The sequence below is a fragment of the Balaenoptera borealis genome (genome assembly GCF_965194805.1).
Source record: "Balaenoptera borealis genome assembly, chromosome: 6".
Classification (NCBI taxonomy): Eukaryota; Metazoa; Chordata; class Mammalia; order Artiodactyla; family Balaenopteridae; genus Balaenoptera; species Balaenoptera borealis.
Window position 1 is genome coordinate 43,709,427 of NC_138863.1, and position 20,555 is coordinate 43,729,981.

Sequence of the window (20,555 nt, forward strand, 5' to 3'; positions counted from 1 at the left end):
TGCCCCACCTCCAAAATATACTTGGAATCCCACCACTTACTACCTCCATTACTATCACCCTAGGCTCTGAGTCACCACCTTATCTCCCCTGGCGGACTGCCTCCTAACTGTTCCACTTGTTCAACTCTGTTGCCACAGGGATCTTTTGAAAACATAGACTGTGGCACTCCCAGTGACTTTCTGTGAAACCTAGAATAAAATCCAAACTCCTTACCATGGCTTTCAGGACACTAAATGCTCTGTTCCCTGGTTACATTGTGCATCTCATTCCCTACCGCTCTGCGCCTTGCGGCTCTCTCCAGGCAGGTGTGTCTTCTTGCTGGTCCTCGGGGCACTCAGGGCCTACACTTGCTGTGCTGCTGCCTGGGATGCTCTTTCCCCAGGTAGTGAGGAGGCTCCACTCCTCACTTCATTCAGGTCTCTACTCAAATGTTACCTCACTGACTCTAAAACATTGCCCTCTTTTTCATCACTCCTTATCCCTTATCTTGCTTTTCTCTTCAGAGGACTTATCATTATCTGACACATATACACTCACACACACACACACACACACACACGTTTCTTGTCTCCCCCACTAAACATAAGGTCCAAGTAGGCAGAGACCTTGTCTTTTCTCCTCCCCACTATAACCACAGTGCCTACCACACATAAGTACTCATTAAATATAGGTTGACTCAAATCAACACGCTGTACAAGTTAAACTTACACAATGGTATATGTCAATTATATTTCAATTAACAAGTGTTAACTGACTAAATCAATATTCTCTCCAGAAGCATCAAATATTCAAATTGCTACCGGCATTTGGGGATTAAATTGTAATCATTATTAATTCTTCTACCTCCCTTGACGTTCACTTCTTCAAATGTCATTACCACATCTATTCAAGCCTCCTAACTGGGGCCTTTGCTTCTAGTCCTTCTTCCACCCTCCAAAACCTTCCCACATACGTCTAATCACCTTCTCAAAACGGTGCTGTGACCACTAAAGGTTTCTCAGCAAGGGAGTATCCAAAAAAAAAAAAAAAAAAAAAAATCCCCAAATCATTCCTGATAAAATTTAAATTCATTAGCCTTGCATTCAAGATTCTTCAGTGTAAACCTCAACTTCAACAGAGTAAAACTGGTCTCTCTCACTACCCTGGTTTTGTTTTTATCTTAGTGCCTATGCTCCTTTCTTTGGAACATCTAGATTCCTAATCAAATCCTTCCCTTCCCGCAAGGGCTAGCTTCAAAGCCCCTTCCCCCAAGCATCCCATCCAGCATTCACTATCCACGTAGCTTGCTGTCAGTTACCCACACAGTGCTCTGTGACAGCATGTGCCAAGGAGTCATCAATCAGATACCTTCTGCTCCTACTAAACCATAGTACATACTATTTATTTCCTGAAAGTACCTTTTCTCCACCCATTTCTCACTGCAGTGTTATTCTTAATCCTTTCTCTGTGAGCCCTACACCAATCTCTTAAATCAGAAGTCATCTCTACTACATTTGCCTCACTATGGCACTATCACATATGGTATATTTACTTGTGTTTCTTATCTCCCCCACTACTCAAGAGAAATCCAGAATTCTTATGTGCAAATCATTGATATATTAACTACCCATAGTTCTTACTCTTTAAAGTATATTATCCTTCTAAGCAATAAATCCTTGACTTATTTCAGTTACTGTATGCATGAACTACATCCCTTTTTAAAATTCTGTATTTGGACCAAGCAAGTTTGAAGATATTTTATTATATATCGTATATACCACTTAGTCACTTAATTATTCAATATTTCCAAAGCTCTAAAAGAAAATTCCTTATTAATGAGACCCAAGAAAGGCTGATTTTAGGGTATAATCAATTTCTTGAGGGTATACTACTAACAAACACTTTATTCACAAGCATGTTTCAGCTCACAGAGAAATATAAAATGTGTCATTCACTCCAAGACAGAAAAACACTAGGAGGCAGCACACGCACAAAGCACCATTTAAAACTAAAACTACGAATGCCTCTTTACTCTAGCAAATAGCCACCTATATTTTTAAGGTTTGCATAAATCAAGAAATGAGCTATGAGTAGAATGCCAAGAAAGACAATGGAACAGTTTAACAGTTTTGAGACAGCAGATGGAGTGTTATTTCACTTAGGGACAGTCCACTTCGTGGCCTGTTAAAAGAATTCCATAAATACTCCTCAAACTGACACACCCTCTGGAATGACTGCTATGACAAACCAAACTGAAGGAGAGGACAACCTATAAGATGACTCATCCAACTCCAAGCCAACTGTTGCAAAGGATGTAGGTGTGCTAGCCACTGATCAAGCCTCATTCTCCTAATTTCCCAATGGATACTTGAGTTATACTAATTTTGAAATACCTGTCAAGAAGGCCAGGGTCCAGAAAACAGTGAGTTAACTAACAGTAACTGCCAGAGGCGTGGAGCCTGTGTTTTGATGAATCATTCCTCAGTACAAAGAAACAGAGCTTATACAGCAGAACAGTAGCCCATGTAAATCAAGGACTCTGATGTTTAATGTATGTCTCTGCCTAGCAAAAAGAAACTTCACTTGGGCAGGTAGCCACTAAAAATTTGTAAATTAAATGTTAAGTTCTCCTTTTTTAAAAAAAATTTATTTATTTATTTTTGGCTGTGTTGGGTCTTTGTTTCTGTACGAGGGCTTTCTCTAGTTGTGGCAAGCGGGGGCCGCTCTTCATCGCGGTGCGCGGGCCTCTCACTATCGCGGCCTCTCTTGCTGCGGAGCACAGGCTCCAGACGCGCAGGCTCAGTAGTTATGGCTCACGGGCCCAGCTGCTCCGTGGCATGTGGGATCCTCCCAGAACCAGGGCTCGAACCCATGTCCCCTGCATTGGCAGGCAGATTCTCAACCACTGCGCCACCAGGGAAGCCCCAAGTTCTCCTTTTATTTGCAGATTTTCCAGTACTACTAGATTTTCCTTATCAAATATCTTTATCAGAACCTGCCAGAACCAGACAACCTTATCTTAGTTTATCTGTACAAAGTTATGACAACAGTGGAACAAAAATGTAACAGTTCATATGAGTTCATTTAACACTGGCATGCTTGGCATATCAAAATCATACTTTTTTTTCCCAAAAAAGCTAGAAGCAGTTATAGATTCTACCAATTTTACAAGTCTAAAACATGACATTCCTCTCTCCAATCCTATCATTCTATTTATTTTGAGCCTGTTTAAAAGTTGAATTGTGTATCTTTTGTATCTTCCTCCCAAATACCCTAATTCTGTACAAGTAGCAATTTTTAGAATTACATAAGCATATTACTTTGTATTTATAGTAATTTATAGTGAATGACCTTGAAAAATTCAACATAAAAAATTATAACTGTTTTTAAACATCTTTGACAGGCTTGCTGTAAAATATAATTTTATTTATTACTACCACTAAGGTTAAAGGCCTTGGCTCAAGGTCATATAGCATATGAATTAGTAATGTAGCTGGGATACATTTCCAATTCTTAATAGATCTCAGACTGTATCCAAAGGATAGAAGTAAACTAAAAGACTAAATAGCAATTTAACTTTAATCCATAAAGATCCTTTGACAAAATACTGGAAGGAAGGAAGGAAATATGGGAGGACAGGAGTGGAGAAGGTAGAGGAGGAGAGAGATGAGGGAGGGAGGGAGGGAAGATGGATACATTGGCTTGACACTTCAAGTATTTTATTTCCAATTCTATTACCAACTGCAAAACTGTGGTTTCCCTTGTTTTTCATCATTAGTTTCTGTCTTCATACAAAGACTAATTCGTCCTTTTGTAAAGGCTTTAATGAAAAAAAGCAGGTAACTGAAAATCCATCCTTCTGTTCCTACTATGTCCAGTTTGACGTAAGCTGCTCTCTCATTTCTAGCTCACTACAGTATCTGTTGCTGTGGAACGGATACTCTTCACCATCTGTTAAATAAACCATCATCACTCCAGATCCAATTCTGTTTTAAATGCTTACCTCCAACTTGGCCTTTTATAGTCTTTTAATGAAAATAAATTTTCAGCCTTCTTTCATAAATATTTTTCTTAAGGTCAGGTTAAAAAATACAAGCCTGTATAGTTGTAGCTAAAGAAAAACTTTAAATTTCCAGCAAATGTAAATTAATCACTTGCCAACAAGGTTAGAAATATAAACCTGTACAACGTGTATGTGATCAAAGATATTCTCTCTTTCCCTTACTACTGAGTTTAACATTTGTATGGATGTGTAAAACAAAGTTATGATTAGACAGTCTGAGTATGAGGCCACATGTTCCTAAGCTTTCCAATGACTTATTCAGACACAATTATTAATATATAGTTGGCCTTCCATATCCGTGGGTTCCGCATATGTGAATACAGAGGGCTGACTGTAAGCATCCTCGGATTTTAATATCTGTGGTGGGATAAGGAGGAATCCTGCAACCAATCTCCAAGGATACCGAGGGATGACTCTTGCTATATATAGACAGAACTAATCCAACTGACATGATCAGAGGATTAGAGAAAATCCTTTATAGGAATAACAGTTCAGCAATTTCATGACCACATTTCCAAATTTCTACACAAATGCAGGAGGTTCTCATACTATAATTTTAGTAGAGAAGAATAAATCAAACAGTAAATTTTACTCTAAAAAGAAAGTATAGAAATTTCACTTACAAAATACAACCTCAAAATGGCAGCTCCAAACACTGCATTTTGCTCTCCGTCAGCTAAGTGATAAACTCTCTTAAGCATACCATTTTCAAAATTTCTCAATGAGTAGATTAATTTGTAATAAATTTACTTACTCTTAAACTAAGAAGTCACAATTATATCAAAGAAATCTAACAACCCATGAAGACAAAATAATTAGGATTATACATTTTTTACAACAAAATAGCTAATATATAGCACCTACTCTCCCTGGACTGAACTAAGTGCTTTAAGTGTTGTTGTCCCTGTTATTATTCAAAGGAACTTGAGCAAGGTAATAGTGCTGGTAAGTGGCAGAACGAGGGCTCAGGCACAGTCTGTCTGACGCCAGGGTCTGTGTTCTTTCAACCTCTACTCATTATCCACTGGGCCAAGAGATTCCTAACAAAACCTGAGATGAGATTTCCTCACCAATATGGTACCAAGACTAAAATATGTTGTGATAGAAAATCAGAAAATAGCATCTAAGAAACAATTTATAGGGAAATCAGAGATACTAATTTTCTATTGAGGTGCTTTTTTTAATTGAAGAGAAAATAAGGGAACAAAACAAATCATTCAATTCAGCATATCAATACCAAAAAGGAAAAAAAGAAAGTATCTTCATTCTTTAAGTCTCTGAAAATGAAATACGAGTTTTGGGTTAATGTGAATAGAGCAAGTATGACTGCTACAGCACTGGCAGCAAATAAACTTCTTATCTCAGTGGCTCATATTATTCTGGTAAATGCCAATGAATGGTCTAAAGATACCAATGGGCTCATAAGCAACCCTCCTTTTATATCCAAGTATAAAAGTAGCTAACAACATATCTTTGTGTGGGCTGACAAACAGCACTCTAATTAAGAAGCAAGCAGCAAACAGGAGAAAAATAGAAATGAGCAGGGCAAAGGCAGCTATTCCTTTGAAGAACAAAAGTGCCTTTTCCATGTGGCAGACCTAAGAGTATTTGTACTGCACTGACAACTATCAAAGTTTTATTTATATTCACTATCTTCCTGGTTCTCTTCCTCTCTTATGCAAATAAATATTTATAAAACTCTATGACGATTAGTTAACATTCATTAGTGTTCAGATAGAAAACAAGGTGCCACACTTCTGGCACGATAAAGTGTCATGCTTATTTACAATTATTATTAACGAAAAAGACAAGTACACAAAACTCCAAAGAGTCAAAGAAACTAAAAGCAAAGAGTAAGAAGACAGGAAAAACAATTGGTCACCAAATGCTTGTACATACTACTTTAAAAAAAATCAGGATCAGGGCCACTGGAATTACAAGATGCTATACTATGTGGTATAAATTAAAAATAAGGAAATACAAACAAGTTCCCTGAAAGAGATAGGGTTCTCTTTCTGATGAGAAACAAAACAAAGTTTTGGCAGCAATAGAGACAGAATTATTTCAATTTAAAGGACCTGACTCTCCTTTGCATGCCCTGAATACTGCTACCACAACAAAGCAAGGCACATGTACATGACTACTCTACAGTTATTCCAACCACAATACATCCTTACTAATTGCTTTTAGGAAAAAAAAAATCCCTCATTTTCTTCGGTCTCCAGAGAGCCATACTTAAGTCTCTACATTCTTTAATGTTCATTTCACAGTTCTATTGTGAAAACTCCAACATGTGTGCTTTATGGACAACACACAGAGAACAGGTACATTAACGATATGTTTCTCTAGTGCTATGTACTTTTCAAAACGCCTTCACAGACGTTCTTATTTGATTACTATTCAAGTTATGCGAACATATTCCTCACGCATATAATACAAGAAGTTGCTGGAGAATAGGATGTTTTTAAGACCCTCAAAAATAAAGCAACAGGGAATCCCCTGGCGGTCCAGTGGTTAAGAATGTGCGCTTCCACTGCAGGGGGCATGGGTTCGATCCCTGGTTAGGGAACTAGGATCCCACATGCTGTGCGGCACAGCCAATAAAATAAAATAAAATAATAAAACACAACAATGGAAGAATTAAACAACAGAAAAACATTTTAAAAAAATAAAAATAAAATAAAGCAACATAACATTTTATATATACATAATTAGGCCTTATCATGAGACTGCTTACACCTATCTATATTTAAACATTTATAATTCTTATCAGTAATACTTTATTCTGTGAAGCAAGGAGGATGGACATGACAAAATTATACCCAAAATTCACTTGTTAGTGTAATCTATATTAGTTGAAAATTCTTTAAGTAGAACCAGCTTCTAAAAGGAAAAAAGACCTTCTAAGTCTAAAAGACCCTAAAAGCATGCCTTCTATGTAGCAAGGGTCTAAAGTACATTCGAAAGCCTACTGTTAAAATCAATTTCTGGTAAATGCTCTAAAACCCCTTGCCTGATCTTCTGCAGTTCCTAAACCCAAATTTGGGATACATCCATAGGATACAGGGTGGGGTGGGAGTGGGAGGTACAACAGAACAGATTGCCAGGACTATAAATCTGTGGTTACCAACCTCAATAGTATTCTAACAATGTCACCATGTTTCCCTCAGCTCTCTCTCCCACTCTCCAAGAACAAACATTTCCTATCTTCTCTATGCTCTGAAACCTCACAGCCTCACTCCAACCCCACAACTCATTCTTAGCAGAAAGCCTTCTTTCATATTCTTCAGGAAAATGGAAACCAGTGGACAGAAACTGTCTCAACCTCCTCCTACCATATCTGCAAATCTACCTACCTGCCTGCTTGCCTCTAAATGACCTACTTTATTGGAGGAGATGCTCTTCCTTCCACCAAACCTAATCTTCCACTGTGCTGAGAGCTCCATCTCTTTCCAGGGATCTCACTTTATTAGCCTTTTCTTCTCTTTTGTACCTACTTCAAGCTTTCCTTCTTTACTTTTCTATCAGCTGCCAAACCTGCTCTACTCCCAATAGTTCTCTGACCTTTAAATCTCAAAGCCAATAAAATATTCTTAGAAGGTGGGGAGGAAGTTACCAATATGGGCTACCAATATTGTATTTTCTGAGTGCAAACAATAAAAACAATCCTACCGTCTACTATTATCATTTATTAAATAAAAAGACATTGTAACACCAAAAGAAAGAAAATTAGGAAGGACATCATGTAAATGGACACTCCTCATCTTACTTAACACTTATCTGCTTTGGTACAGATGACTGCTCAAAAATTCTTAAAATACTCTCTTTCTTTGACTTCTGATACTACACTATGCTGGATTTTCTCTTCTCTGGCCTCTTTTCCCAAATGGAGCCCTACCACTCTATCTTACTTTCAAAATGGAAGTTCCTTAGGGTTCCTTCTCATTTCACACTGTCTCCTGGAGCAATCTCACATACCTCCCCACAGCTCTGAATCTACTCTTCCATTCTGACCACTCACACAATTCTATCTCCAGCTTGGACCAACCTCCTAAATTCTAGGCCTGTATCTGACACTTACTCAACATCACTACTTGGATATCTCACAAATACAGACATGCCAAAAAGACGTTAGCTTTCACACACTGCTAATTGCCTACCCATTATCCATTTCCTACCCTGTTAGTATGGACTAACAGAATTTCTATTTATTAGGGGTAGCAATAAGCCCAATTAAAAAATAGTTCCCTAGATTCCCTTACATCTAGTCTGGCCAGTGAGTGTCAGATGGGTGTCTGGGAAACTTCTTTTACCTGATTTAGGTGTCACTCTTTCTTCTACTTTGACCATACAAGTGAGGCCAAAAGTGAAACACCTATCTGGCAACTATAAGGTGGCAGGCATGAAGTCTAACATCCACACACTAAGGTTGGTCAGAGCAGAAAGCATACCTTACTGATGGCACTAGTCCTGGATTATCTACCCCCAGACTTGTTATATTAGAAAAATAACCCCATTTGTCTAAACCACTGTTGATCAACCTCCTGATATCTATAGTCAAACAGATCCCTAATTGTTACAACCAAAATTAATTTGTTTCTGTACTTCCAAAGTTTGCAGGAGGAAACTGCCCTTTTGTTCCTACTAAAAACATGGTAGTCAACGTGGTATCTCATTCTTTTTCACCCACCAAATACTATCAACAAGTGCTGACAATTTCATCTCTTAAACATATATCTATCCACTTTTTCCACCTCTAATACCTTATTCTAAGCCACTACCACGTCTCATTTCGGGCCCAGAACTTCAACTTTTGTCTCCCTCTAATCTGTTCTCACAGAGCAGTGTTTAAAGACCAAATCATGTCATTCCTCTTCGTAAAAGTCTTCAAGTTTCCAACTGCATTTTGAATAGTCCAGAACTCTTAATATGGCATATAAAACCCTACATAAATGTTTGCCAAACTGTGTTCAGAGAAGTACCTGGAGCAGAAACACCTGGGATGCTTATTAAAAATGCAGATTTTAAAATCAATCTTTGGGGTTGGGCTTTAGGAATCTCCATTTTAAAATTAGGACACTAACAATTCAGATGCACATTAAAATATGAGAAGGCCTACCCTTACATAATGTGATCTTATCTCTAAGACTCATCCAGGGCCAATCTCTGTTCACCTTGCCTCACATTTGCTTTCTTTCACCTTCTGAAATGTAATAAACTCCTTCCTGTCCTGGAGCCTTTAAAACCAGACTATTCTATTAATCCTACTCTGCCCTTCCTCTCATTCTAAATTTAACTATCACCTTTCATGGAAAACCATACCTCTTCATCCAGGTAAAATGAGGTCTTCGTGTTATACCCTCTCTTAGCACTCTCCTCTGTACTTTTCCTTTCATTTATTACCATCATATTTGATTAGTATTTTTTAAAGATATAAAATATTAAAGATACAGCTAACTATTTCCCCTGCATCCACTCCCTTTCCTCCCAGAGGTAAGCTTTACTGAAGACTGGAGTGCATGTTCTTACACTTTAACTACGTTGTGTATTGGTCTCAAAAAGTCTGTTATGGGTATATAAAAAGTGTCATATGGTATATATCATTTCACCTCCTTTATAGCAGTTAAAATGAACTAGATAGATCTACATGTATCAGTATGAACATATTACTTATCACCTTTTAATTATTTTAGTAATGATTTATTCAATATCTGCAACCCCCTCTAGATTGCAAACACCAGGAGCTGGATCATACTTGTCTCATTAACCACTGCAAACATTAAGCACTCTGCAGTTTCTAGCACATAATAGGCAATAAATAAATAAACACTAGTTGAATGAAGAACTAATTCATGAATGAATAATGAACAAGATAATGCTAAGGTTAGTTTATATAAAATCTGACCCTCTGCCAAATTAAATTAGCGAAATATCTTGAATTAATTCTGTTACGTGCTGTTTAAACAAAAACTAATAAATACTGAGGGATAACTGGTTCTTAATAGAAAGAAAGAAAAATAATTTTAAAGGTTATATGTATTAATTTATATAAAAGGATCTAATTTTGGACATTGGTGGGGGACCTACACATAGCAACAGAAAAGAAGAGGAGAAAACACACACAAGAGGAAAACAAAATTCTTGGTATATAGAAGAGATGAAAAATTGTTTGGTAACTAAGTAAAACAGGGACTAACAATATTGAAGAGGAAACCTAGAGACCAGAAGAGTCTTAGCCACTTTCTTACAGCTACATAAGTGGGAAAGCAACTTCACAGAAAAAATGGACTACCTGACCACTTTTGTACCGTACTACATTATTATAAAAGCAATTCTGGAAGAAAGGAGAACAGATGGAAAATATGTACATTTACCACTCACCACCAGAATATAGGCATTGGGAAAGGCAGAAGTTATTTTTTAAATACACTTTAATAGCAGAATTGTTTCCTCATAGTCTAGTATACATGGCATATTTTTGTGATTTTTGCTTATATTTAACAGTCATTAAACTAAAAATCAAATGTATAGGACAACTGTAAATGTCTCTAAATGAGGATAGAATATTTCATTATTTCACTTTTCATCACTGAATCATTCTAGTTTTGTTGGTTTCCAAAAAAGATTTATACTAAAAACAAGTGCAGGGGCTTCCCTGGTGGTGCAGTGGTTAAGAATCCGCCTGCCAATGCAGGGAACACGGGTTCGAACCCTGGCCTGGGAAGATCCCACATGCTGCAGGGCAACTAAGCCCGTGTGCCACAACTACTGAGCCTGCACTCTAGAGCCCGCAAGCCACAACTACTGAGGCTGCACGCCACAACTACTGAAGCCTGCGTGCCTAGAGCCCATGCTCTGCAACAAGAGAAGCCACAACAATGAGAAGCCGACGCACCGGAAAGAAGAGTAGCCCCTGCTTGCCGCAACTAGAGAAAGCCTATGTGCAGCAACAAAGACCCAACACAGCCAAAAATAAAAATAAATTAATTAATTAAAAATAAAAAGTGCAGATGTGAACAAAGATACATTCATTTTTGGTAATAAAGTTCCAGATCACAGAACTTTTATACATAAATAGGATTAATGAAAATCCCTAACTTTGAGTTCTGTGAAAAGTAAGGATTTATAAAGGTTTTAATAAATTGAGTTTAGCTAATAGACATTTAGAGGAGACAAACAAAAGGACTGAAAAATGCATCTTCTGAATCTGGAAGAGGAGGGAACTCTTCCAAACTCATTTTACAAGGCCACCATCACCCTGATACCAAAACCGGACAGATATCACAAAAAAAGAAAATTACACGTCAGTATTCCTGATGAACATAGATGCAAAAGTCCTCAACAAAATATTAGCAAAGCAAATTCAGCAATTCATTAAAAGGATCATACACCATGATCAAGTAGGATTTATTGCAGGGATGCAAGGATGGTTCAACATCCACAAATCAGTAAATGTGTTCCACCAAATTAACAAAATGAAGGATAAAAATCATAAGATCATCTCAATAGATGCAGAAAAAGCATTTGACAAAATTCAACATCCATTTAGGATAAAAACTCTCAACAAAGTGGGCATAGAGGGAATGTACCTCAACATAATAAAGACCATATATGACAAGTCCACAGCTAACACCACACTCAACAGTGAAAAGCTGAAAGCTTTTCTTCTAAGATCAGGAACAATATAAGGATGCCCACTCACCATTTTTATTCAACATAGTATTGGAAGTCCTAGATAAAGCAATCAAGACAAGAAAAAGAAATAAAAGAAATCCAAATTGGAAAGGAAAAAGTAAAACTGTCACTATTTGCAGATGATATGATATTATATATAGAAATTTAAAGGCTCCATCAAAAAACTGTTAGAATAACCAAATTCAGTGAAGTTGTAGGATACAAAATCAATACACAAAAGTCTGTTGCATTTCTATACACTAATAACAAACTATCAAAAAAGAGAAATTAAGAAAACAATCTCATTTGCAATTGCATCAAAAAGAATAAAACACCTAGGAACAACTTTAACCAAGGAGGTGAAAGACCTGCATTGAAAACTACAAGGCATTAATGAAAGAAACTGCAGACAACACAAATAAACAAAAAAATATTCTGCGTTCATGAACTGGAATACTGTTAAAATGTCCATACTGCCCAAATTAATATACAGATTCAATGCAATCCCTATAAAAATTACAATGGTATTTTTCACAGAAATAGAAAAAAAAAATCTAAAATTTGTACAGAACCACAAAAGACCCCAAATAACCACAGCAATCTTGAGAAAGAAAAACAAAGCTGGAGGCATCACACCCCCTGATGTCAAATCATAATAGAAAGCTACAGTAATTAAAACAGATGGTATTGGCATAAAAACAGATACAGAGATCAATGGACCAGAATAGAACCCAGATATAAACCCAAACATATATGGCCAATTAATTTACAACAAAGGAACCAAAAATATACAAGGAGAAAGGATAGTCTCTTCAATAAACAGTGTTGGGGAAACTGGACAGCCACATGCAAAAGAATGACACTGGACCACTATCATACACCATACACAAAAATTAACTAAAAATGGATTTAAAAACTTGAACCTAAGACCTAAAATCATAAAACTCCTAGAAAAAACATAAGCAGTAAGCTCCTTGACACAGGTCTTGTGATGATATTTTTGAATCTGACACCAAAAGCAAAAGCAAAAATAAACAAGCAGGACTATATCAAACTAAAAAGCTTCTACACAGCAAAGGAAACCATCAACAAAATGAAAAGGCAACCTACTTAATGGGAGAAAATATTTGCAAATCATATGTCTGATAAGGGGCTAATATCCAAAATATGTAAAGAATTCATACAACTCAGCAACACAAAAAATAGTCCAATTAAAGAATGAGATCTAAATAGATATTTTTCCAAAGACATTCAGACGGCCAACAGGTACATGAAAATATGCTCTACATCATTATCGGGGAAATGCAAATCAAAACCACAGTGAGATATCACACCTGTTAGAATGGTTATTATCAAAAAGACTAGAAACAACAGGTGTTGGCGAGGATGCAGAGAAAAGGGAACCCTTGTACACTGTTGGTGGGAATGTAAATTGGTGCAGCCACTATGGAAAACAGTACGGAGGTTACTCAAAAAATTAAAAATAGAACATATGATCCAGCAATTCCATTTCTGGGCATTTATTGAAGAAAATGAAAACACTAACTTGAAAAGATATATGCACTTCCATTTTCACTGCAGCATGATTTATAATAGTCAACATACAGAAACAAAGTGTCCATCAATGGATGAGCAGATAAAAAGTTGTGAGACACACACACAGGAATATTACTGAGCCATAAAAAAGAACAAATCTTGCCATTTAAGACAACATGGATGGACTTCAAGGGCATTGTACTACATGAAGTAAGGCACACAGAGAAAGACAAATACTATATGATCTCTCTCATATTTGGAATCTAAAAAGAGAAAAACAAGCTCATAGATACAGAGGACAGATTGGTGGCTGTAAGAGGTGGGAGTGGAGGGTGGGAAAAATGGGTGAAGAGCCCCCAAACCGACTTCTAGAGCATTGAAGAGCCTACTCAGAATCAGGCAGAAACTTTGCAAACGGGCTATTATCACCAGTATCAGTTCTGAAAGAAGTTCTTTATTGTTTCCTATACTTAAAAATATTTGTAATTTTAACATTCCAAAAAGATAAACAATATTCTGTCAAGTGGCCCAGGTGGCCATTAACTCCAAGAATCCAGCTAAAGAAGGCTTTTTCTTGGTTCAACAATTAACTATGTAATGATACAGACTGAAGTACCTAAGTTAGCCTTTTTTGGGGGTGCCTGCTTAACAAAGTTTGAGATTTCAAAATTATTAAGATAGAACAGTGACATAAGTTCATTTTTTGTAGATATAACACTATTTGAAATTATCTTATGTAGTTACTTATCTAGGCTGTTATTTTCTGTATTGACTCCTGGTATTTATGGTCTATGAGATCATGTCTCATGTGATCTTGCCCAGAACATAGAGTAGTTCCTGTCTTGTAGTAGGTGCTCCAAATTGCTGCATAAAGGCAAATGAACAAATGAATAAACTTTTGCACCTATTTTGCACGTTATTTGTAAAACACTTTTTAACTTCTCTAGTAGTACTGCCTTCCTCCCTTTTCCTTGCATCTCTACAAAGGAAGTTGTCTAGGGCAAAATAAATTACAACACGGTCACTGGATTTGGCCCCAAGTCCTGTAAAACCTGTTTGTTTTTGTGCATTTGGTCCAGCAGCCAGCAAATACTTCATGAAGACAGCTAATTGCAGTTTTCTATCAGGAGGGTGGCACATTATTACTTCAGTCTGAACCAGTCCTTTCTCTTTTCTCCTTTCTGCTGAAGATTTACAGTCAACAAGAAGCTTAATGAGATGGTTTTAAAGTGAGCTTAAAAAAAAAAATTCATGTGTTTATAGACTCTTAGGCTTATATTTAGTCATCTATTTGGTAGGAGTGGGTGAACAGATAATTGTACTTTAAATAAATGTCAGGATTTGAAGGGTGAATTTTATTAACTTACCAAATTGGAAATATTTCTTTGAGATTTTAAGAATTATAGTGAAAAATCAGTGGTAGATTGAGTCACTGTACAAAATTTCCTTTATCTATCAATGTTAGACTTGAGCCTTACAACTTTAGGTCAAACTCATTTGGCATTATGTACATTTACAGACAAGTCAGTGTCTATTATTGTTACTTACTGAAGAAAAGCTGACAGTGACATAAAAATGTTGGCTATTATTTTTTCTCTTGGTACATATTTAAAGACTTTTTGGTTACCACCCTTCATTTTATCCCTTCAACCTTCCAGGGATTGCTTAGTCAGTTATCAAACACCTGGCATTTTTTTCAAGCTTTATATTCTATAGTTTTCTAGATAAGAAATGAAAAAAAGTAACTCACTGATTTACCGTATTGAGTTGGCACAGGGTAACAAATTTGTGCCAATATAATACTAAAGAATGGCATATTTCTGAACCTCTAGCTGAGTGGAATTAAGTGAGCCAAACATACAATTGATGAAATTGAAATTTTATCTAGGAGTCCCAAGGATGTTTAGATGCCAGTGTTATTTAATGTGCTTGCTGGTATATGGCACAGAAAACTCAGCCCCATCAATCCTAGAGTTAGAGAATTGAGGCAGCCTCCCTGTTTCTACAGATTGTAACCATCACAGGGGGAGGAACCTTGCCTCTTAGAGCAGCATCTCCAACACCTAACATACTGCCTGAACACTGTGTGTGTGTGTGTGTGTGTGTGTGTGTGTGTGTGTGTGTGTGTGTAAACAGAAAAATGAAAAGACAAAACAAAACTCAGAAATTCATGCCCACAGTACATCACATCAGGCTACCCACTCAGATCCTATGCCCAACTGCCAGCACTCATTGATGCTATGTAAGTCCAAAAAGTACTAGGTACACCAAAAGTTTCAATCTATTAAAAACTTCTGCAGAAGATCCCAAATTCTTAACTAACGCAAAATTCTAAATCTCGCCACGGCAATGAATAAGAACTTTCGCAAAAAGCAAAAACTGTGAAACACAACATGCAAACAGCAGCAGCTCTCTATCCAAAAGCCCCATATGTACAAGGTAAGTGTACTAATAACATGCCACTAAGTAGATCATTACATGACAAAGCCCAACATGTAAGGGATACCAAATAAACAACAGTGATGGTTCTGTGGCAGACATATATGGTGGATGTAAAATAAAATTGCACAACAGAGACAAAATAAAAATTAAAGCTTCTCCAGTTTTTATTACTTGGCTAAAAACACAGCAATTAGTTTTTTCTCCTTTGTTTCTCCTTTAGGTGAAAAAGAAAAAATGTCATACAATGACTGTTTTAACAGCATATTTTAGTTGAAACACTTCACAAACAGGTAATAGAAAGTTAAGCTCCACTTCCCTCCTCCCGAAAACCATTCTCTAAAGTTTCTCTTTCGGGTAAAAAGAGGAAACATTAAGGCAGAAATATTTTATTGGTATGATTAAAGAGGATTAATAGTATTAGTCACCACAAGAATTTTAACAAAATCACTTGTCCTGCAACTTTAAAGGATGTGTTGTCAATGAAGTTCCATTTTGCAGAAAATATAACATTTATTCATTTCAATTCAAAGTAGAAACAATATTATTTAGTTCATTTCTTTATTTAAGTTATAAATCTTGTGCATAGACCTGGACCCACAGATGCATGTATTCAAAGTTGATTGTAAAATAAATTACCAACAATAAGCTATATCGTATTGAAAAAAAGTTTACACTTTAACACTTATGGATTAAAAAAAATTTTTTTAAATAAAAGTAGAGTGGCAAATGTCAACAACATTAAAAGATTTGGAAATGAACATATCAGCACTATGAAGATTTGAAAATGAAAACCCATTTTATGAGCAACTTTGATATAATTTTTAAAGTTACCTCATTTTCAGCCAATAATTAATTATGATAGGAAAGGATGAAAAAGAAAGTATACTCAAGATTAACAGATTTTGAGTTTTTCAATTAGGATCTTTAATTTTGAGGGACTATGAGAAAGAACAAAAAATAGACCTTGGATTGAGTTCAATAAATAATTTATATCACATCATTAATCTCTTTTAAATGGAAACAAGACTTAAGTTTTATGTTATCCCCTCAAAGGACTAATTGTAATGATCCTTAGGGATGATTCGTGAAAGGCATACACAAAATAATGAAAACTAAAAATTCTAAGCTAAGGAAAAGTTTAACAAGAGGCTGAAGATCATGATTTTAATTTGGATTCCATTGTAAATGGAATGGCCCAAACATGAACAGTTATATTTGCATAACTGATGCTAATATTTCAGCATCATTCTAATTTTAATAGATATAAGGTGAAAGCAAGCAGAGCTTATTTGAACAAGAGCCAGTCATTTAAAAGTTCAGGTTCTCACCTATACAAACTTGGGGGGAGAAGAGCTTCCTAGGCAAGTTTAAATTTTGAGAAGAAACTTGTACTTTTTTTAAAGAGTAATAATATTTAAGTTTTAACATTTAAGTCAACTAAGTCTCTTAAAAATTAATGCATTTCAAGAACAGCAATATATTTACTTTATGAATAAAAAATAAAAATCCCAGAACTACGAAAAAGATGGATGCTAAGGACAAGACACACAACAGAGTAATAGACAAATACAGAGCCTTATTCTGAAGCCATTCAAAGATCCAAACATCTAAAATAAAAACAATGTGCTGGGAAAAGCTAACCTGAAAAGAAAAAAAAAAAAAAATTTTTTTTTTTTCCAGAAAACATTGGTTTAGAACGCCAATAACCTTTGGTTACTTAAAATCTTTTTACTTATATATTTAGCCTAATCCCAAAGGAATTTCATTTAAAAAGCCAGTGGTGCAACACCTATTTTTAGAGTCACATTTCTGCTACTCTTTACTTTCTTTCAAAGGTTCTGGGGTAATGTTTTATTTTTAGAACTACTGTACAATTGTGACATTCACTTCTAACTTTACTAGTCTTTATAAACTTGGCATATAACTATATACTAGAAAAATACAATTAAGTAGTTTTAATAAACACTGATAGGACAATCAGTTTGCCAAATAACTTACAGTCATATTAACCAGTACTGCTAATTATGCTTCTCAATAAAAATAAACAACCAACAAATAACTGTCCCAAAAAACATAAAATAAACTAACCCCATCAAAACAGAGAAAATAAAAGTAAATACGTTAATTGAGAAAGCAAGGTGCTACCTGGAAAAGAGGGTTGGGAGGAATGGGAGTTTGCACCAGATAATCTTTAAGATTACTTTCCAGCTCAACCATGTGATTCTAATAAATTACAAGATTACGGTAAATGAAAGAACATCAAAGATCTAGAAAGCATGAACTATGTTTTAAAAATAAAACAAATTCTTCAACTGTTTACAGGATATGAATTAAAATTATAACTAAGGGTTCCAAGTGGAATTGTTAGGCCAAAGAGATTTTCATTATATAATCAAAAATCACCAGAAATATAATATGAAACAGACATTTAAAACTGTCTCAGGTAAGAATTTTTCCTTTTAAAAGCTAAGCCCTCCAAATAGATAATTTTAATCATCTGATACATTAGGACTGAAAACATTTCAGCAAGGTAAATACTTGATGAAATAAAAATCATTATTTTTTATAATACTATATCCAGAAAAATCAGGTCCTCAGATATTAAAATTTGGCTTAAAGTATACCAAATTGTTCTCTACCACTGAGATTTTAACTAAAATATTTTCGAATTAGTAGATGAAATTTAGAGTTAGAAGTCTAATAATAATAACAACAGTGTTATGAGATCAACGGCCAGAATTTGTCATTTCATTACTCTTTTCTATGAGCCTCCATACTGGACTGCTTACAGAGTTCATCAAAGCACTTGGAATCAAGGATCATCACTTGTTCACTTTTTTATTTAACCAAAACATAACAGTTCCCGATAAGAAGTGCTTTGTAATTTATGCCAAAAATACCACGGACACCACCAGAAAAACAATGTGATAAGTGCTAATTAGTAGCCTATTCATTTTAATTAAAGGCCAATGGATCAGGAAGCCATTATAAAAGTTCTGATCAGTGCTGGTTTTACACATTTTACATATCTTAAAAATCTCTATAGCTACAACTTATTAAAATTACTAACAGATCTACAATCTACAAAACAGGTAAGGTTAACTAAGTCAACCTTAAAATAAATTTCCTTCCTTTCGTATGCTCACAATATAAACTTAGAAAGGAATGTTTTAAAACCACAATAAAATCAGTTCATTAAATATTTATGATCAGTCTATTTAACAATTTTTTTTTTTTTAAAGTACCTTTTCTATTACTATTTAAGTAGTTAAGGACTCTAAAAAAAGTCAAGTTTTGCCAGCTCTGTTTTATATTGGATAGATTTTTGCCCTAGATGACCTTATAGTAGTTTTAAAAGCAAAAAGTCCAGACTAAGACAGTGTAATTTCTAAATTTCTTCAATGTGCATTGTATGGTATTCACATTAATAAACTACTACTGGATCAGAAAGAGGGAGAAGAGGAAAAAAAGAATCTCTCCTAGTCCAGTTAAATTCCTTCCATTTCTAAACAGTGTAGAAAACAAATGTTTTAACTGTGTTACAATCTGAAATAAAAGTGGTTGAACTTGATATACTTTTAATGTATGTTCATGTATAATTTTGGCCTTGAACTACTCCATGACAGTGAATGGACTAAAGTAACCTGAATAAATGTGCGTAAAAATCTGAGGGATGGGCCATGATGAATCATAACAAGCCCCATCTCCAACATCTGGTTTTAATTAAATATTATATTTAATATAAAATGGTAAAGAAGGAACTGAACAGAAAGCATGTTACTTTAAAAAAAAAAAAAAAGCATTCTAGCATTTTCAAGACCATCATGGAGAAAAAACAAATTTTTACAAATGAATAGCAAAGACTCTTAAAACTAAAAATTGTGCACTATTTTTAGAATAAAACTATTCCATAAAGTAAACTCTTCAAACTAAGAAGTACATTATTTTAAGTTGAATACAATCCTTCAATATAATAATTTTGGACACTACTTTAAAGTCAGCTTCCACATGAAATCTGATGTTCTTGCTTTCTCTTTTGTGGAGTTCTCCAGTATCATTATTCTACTCTGACAGTGCTAGTAGTGAATGGGAGCAAAACAGAAACCACAAATCTTTAAAGGTAAACTGAATAAGTAAAATATGTTATATTTTATAAATTCTGGGGCAGCAAAAATGTTCCAAGTTCTCTTACGACAAAACCTGGAATAGATCGATGAACCATTTATACGTGACATACTATGAAAAAATAATTGTTGCTGATTTTTAGGCTATGGATAATGGACATAGATAAATATAAAGATAGATAGACATCTATTAGATATACACACAAACACATACATTGTATATAAATTATCAGGATACAGACTGACAATATCAGTCTATATCAGTGGTTCTTTCCACATATGTACATGCCTATGAAACTACACTGTCAGATCAAGCTGAGTTACCTCTCTGTTTCAAATGGATTAAAAACATCAACAACAAAAACAACCCCAAATGTATCTTTAATAGCAAGTGATCACAAACTTACATATTGAATATACCATGACAGTGGAACTGCCTATTTACTAATCCCAAAAGAACTTTATGAAAAATTCCCACAGATAAATACAAATTCCTGTAAACAACAGTATTTCCCCTTCAAACAGTTTTAAAAACTTCTACAATATATTTGGGATGTCTTCTCTGGATATGAATGGAAGATTTCATCAAACAAGAATTTAAAGTACTGTATTTGACCTACAATGCATGTAACCTCATTATAATTTGGATCATGCTGTGGAAATATACTAAGTTCCTTCTGAAAGTTAAATTCCTTAAAAAGTAGTTAGGGTGAATTTCAATATTACAGTTATTCTA

General features: G+C 35.1%; 1 protein-coding gene and 1 pseudogene across 2 annotated transcripts in view; both read right to left on the minus strand.

Moving 5' to 3' along the window:
- LOC309631221 (endonuclease V pseudogene) overlaps positions 1 to 20,555 on the minus strand; it is a 434,994-nt pseudogene that overhangs the window by 230,604 nt on the left and 183,835 nt on the right. The gene's annotated exons all lie outside the window — the stretch shown is intronic.
- GLS (glutaminase) overlaps positions 1 to 20,555 on the minus strand; it is a 79,978-nt gene that overhangs the window by 9,829 nt on the left and 49,594 nt on the right. The window lies entirely within an intron of this gene.